The sequence below is a fragment of the Gossypium hirsutum genome, chromosome A03, assembly GCF_007990345.1.
Source record: "Gossypium hirsutum isolate 1008001.06 chromosome A03, Gossypium_hirsutum_v2.1, whole genome shotgun sequence".
Classification (NCBI taxonomy): Eukaryota; Viridiplantae; Streptophyta; class Magnoliopsida; order Malvales; family Malvaceae; genus Gossypium; species Gossypium hirsutum.
This window is the reverse complement of record NC_053426.1, coordinates 85,849,470-85,853,377: the sequence shown is the minus strand read 5'-3', so window position 1 is coordinate 85,853,377 and position 3,908 is coordinate 85,849,470. Positions and strand designations below refer to the sequence as shown.

Below are 3,908 nucleotides of genomic sequence, written 5' to 3'. Positions count from 1 at the left end.
ATTGTGTTTCCAGAATTTCGAGCTTGAAGGGTGACTATTTCGTCTCCCACACGGAGTGTGAGTTCACCTGTGCCAACATCAATAATTATTTTAGCAATTGCTAAAAAGGGCCTTCCTAGAATCAAAGGAGTGTTGCTATCCTCCTCTATATCTAGAACAATGAAGTCAACGAGAAATATAAATTTATCGATTTTAACTAGCACAACTTTAATAATAACCCTAGGAAATCTTATAGTTTTATCTGCTAATTGAATGCTCATCCTAGTCTATTTGGGTTTCCTGAGACCTAATTGTTTGAACATTTTGTAAGGTATGACGTTAATACTAGCCCCCAAATCAGCTAATGTATTATTAACATTTAAACTACCAATTAAGAAAGGAATTGTAAAACTCCCTGGATCTTTAAGTTTGTTGGGTAGTTTATTCTGGAGAATAGCTGAGCAAATTGCGTTTAGCTCCACATGCGATGCCTCGTCCATCTTCCGCTTATTTGGTAAAAGCTCTTTTAAAAATTTCATTACGTTTGGCATCTATGATAGAGCTTCAATAAACGGTAAGTTAATATGTAATTTTTTTAAGAGTTTAAGGAATTTACCAAATTGTTCATCTGAGCGGTCTTTCCTTGTCGCGTTGGGGCATGGCATACGAGGTTTATATTTGGCATTCACCGATTTGTTTTTATTGTGATCTACCTCACCTTGACCTTTGCTTACCACAGTTTCTTGCCTCGGTTCTGGCTCAGGCTCAACAAATCCTTTTTCATCTTGAACATTAATCGCGTTGAGCTGTTCCCTTGGGTTAGGTTCAGTATTACTTGGCAAGGTCCCTTGTGGTCGTTCGGAGATTAGCTTAGAAAGTTTCCCTATCTGAGTTTCGAGCCCTTGGATCGACGCTTGTTGATTTTTAGGTGTTGTTTCGGTGTTCTAGAAACGAGTTTCTGACACTGATATAAACTTTGAGAGCATCTCTTTAAGGTTCAGCTTCTTTTCCTGTTGGTAGGGTGGTTATTGGTAGCCTGGAGATGGTTGTGGTCTTTGATTTCTTTGACTGCCCCACGAGAAATTGGGGTGGTTCCTCCAACTTGCATTGTAAGTGTTACTATATGGATTGTTTTGAGGTCGAGGATTATTAACCATGTAATTTAATTGCTCGTTATCCATGTTGTGGCCATAAGGTTGGTATTCTGAATGACTTGTTCCACCTCCACTTGCTTCACACTGCATTACTGGGTGAACCTGTGAAGAACTAAGAAAACCATTAATCTTTTTATTTAGAAGTTCTACCTGGTTTGATAGCATAGTAATCGAATTGACATTATAAACGGCTGCTGTTTTAGTTGGTTTTGTCCTTATGACTTGCCACTGATAGTTATTCAGTGACATATCCTCTATAAACTCATAAGCATCTTCAGGTGTTTTATTATTGATGGTTCCGCTAGTAGCTGCGTCAACCATTTTGCCGACTCGAAGGATTCAGGCCATTATGGAATGTTTGAACCTGAAGCCGAAGGGGTAACCCATGGTGAGGGCACCTTCTCAGTAAGTCTTTGTATCTTTCCCATGCATCGTAGAGTGTTTCTAAATCCATCTGCACAAAAGAAGAGATATCATTACGTAATTTAGCCATTTCAGCCGGTGGAAAATATTTTAATAGAAATTTTTCGCTCATTTGTTCCCAAGTAGTGATTGACCCTCGTGGTAATGAGTTCAACCACTATTTAGCTTTGTTCCTCAACGAAAAAGGGAATAACCGAAGACGAATGGCATCATCAGAAACACCATTAATTTTAAATATATCGCATAGTTCTAAGAAGTTGGCTAAATGAGCGTTGGGATCCTCATCCTGCAAACCATCAAACTAAACAAATTGTTGTATCATTTGAATAGTGTTAGGTTTTTGTTCAAAAGTATTTGTAGCTACAACAGGTCTAACTATGCTTGATTCAGTTCCTGTTAAAGAAGATTTAGCATAATCATACATATGCGTGAAGCAGGATTTTGATTAGCCGCAATTGCAGGAGGTAGCTGATTGTCTTGGTTTTTAGCCATCTCTTCTGTTGGGGGTTGAGTATCGTCTTCTTGCTCGTTCTCTGTGTATCTTAGGCTTCGCCTTATTTCTCTTTGGTTTCTGCGAGCTGTGTGAACGATTTCTTCGTCAAAAAGTAGTGGTCCTAACGGGTTTCTTCTAGTCATAAAGTATAAAAAACCTGCCAGAAGAAAGAAAAAGAAAATTAGTAAATTAGAATAAAATTAAAAATAAAATTAGATTGCAAGAAAAATAAATGGCTAAAGTAATAAAAATTGAGTGTTCCTAATTTTAGTTCCCCAACAGCAGCGCCAAAAACTTGATCGAGTGATTTCGTGATAGGTTTTAAATATTTGTAATTAATCATTCTTGAAACTAACTATTATTGCGATGTTGGCAAGTGTACCTATCGAACAGTAGTATAGTTTTAGCAAGATTGGATTGTCGAACCCAAGGGAACTAAAAGTACTAGTAATGACTGTCTTTTTATTACTAGACTAAGAATAAAGAGGTTTTTGTTTTAACTAACTAATTATCTAAACTAAGAATTCACAGAGAATGGAATTGGGGAATTGCTTTTGGGAAAATCGATTGAATTAAGACAATACCTAAGGAAAAATCCACCTAGACTGTACTTGTTACTCTGGCTTCGAATCGGACAATTTATTCATTTAACTTGTTCTATAGAGATCCCTAAGTTATGTTATTATCCCTATTCAAGACTAATAATGTCTAATCCCTAGATTGAATAATTGAGAATTTTCTCTAATTAACACCCTAGGGTTGCATTAACTCGATCTATGGATCCCCTTATTAGGTTTCACCCTAATCCGGCAAAATCTTGTCACCCCATGTCTAGGCGCGCAAACAACTCCGCTTAATTATGACAAATGTACTCTTAGACAGGGTCTATTCCTCCTCTGAATAAGAGCTTATCTTAAATCAGTATCTTAAGATATCAAAACAAGAATTAAGAACACATAATTAAGAACAAGTTAAATATTTATCATACAATTCAGAAAATAATAACAAGATTCGTCTTAGGTATCATTCCCCTTAGGTATTTAGGGGATAGTTCATAACTAAAAAGGAAAACATCTTAGAATAATAAAGAATACAAAACATAAAGAAAACCCAAAAACTCTTGAAGGGGAAACTGAGGAGAGATCTTCAGTCTTGATGGTGAATCCGACTTCTGAGATGGATCAATCGGCTTCCTTGGAGTAATTCCTTACTCCCTATTCTGTGCCCCCCTTTTCTTCCTCCTCTAGGGTGTATTTACAAGCTTTGGAATGCCTAAGAGCCCTCAAAATTAGCCTTTTTCGAATTGGACTCAACTTGGGCTCGACAGGGACACACCTGTGTAACACGCCCGTGTGCGATTACTTCAGGTCTTGCTCGAGCCTGCCAAATTGACACAGCCTTGTGGTCTACCTGTGTGAGGAGGTCCAGGCCTTGTTGATTTCGTACTTTGGCCCATTTTCTCCGATTTTGGCCCGTTTCTCGTTCCTTTCGCTCTCCTATGCTCTCCTAAGTATAAAACATGAAATTAAACCATTAGGAGCATCGGATTCACCAATTCTAATAGGAAATCATCCATAAAATGCGTTAAACATGGGGTAAAAATATGCATAAATTACGGTTTATCAGAAAAAGTGATTTAAATTTTAGAAGACATGCTGCGGTGTTCTGTTCTCGAATTTCAAGGTAGTTGGAAAAGGTACTTATCATTGGTTGAATTCGCCTACAATAATAGCTATCAGTCGAGTTTGAAGATGGCACCTTATGAGGTTCTATATAGGCGAAAGTGTCGAACGCCCTTATATTGGACCGAGCTCAGAGAGAGTCAGATTCACAGGGTCGATCTAGTCAAGGAGACTGAA

At 37.7% G+C, this 3,908-nt stretch overlaps 1 non-coding gene across 1 annotated transcript; it reads left to right on the top strand.

Moving 5' to 3' along the window:
* Nucleotides 1-1,513: 1,513 nt before the first annotated feature.
* LOC121226963 (small nucleolar RNA R71) lies at nucleotides 1,514-1,620 on the top strand. The gene has a single exon (XR_005924659.1). It is a non-coding gene; the product is annotated as a small nucleolar RNA R71 (small nucleolar RNA).
* The last annotated feature ends 2,288 nt before the right edge of the window (nucleotides 1,621-3,908 follow it).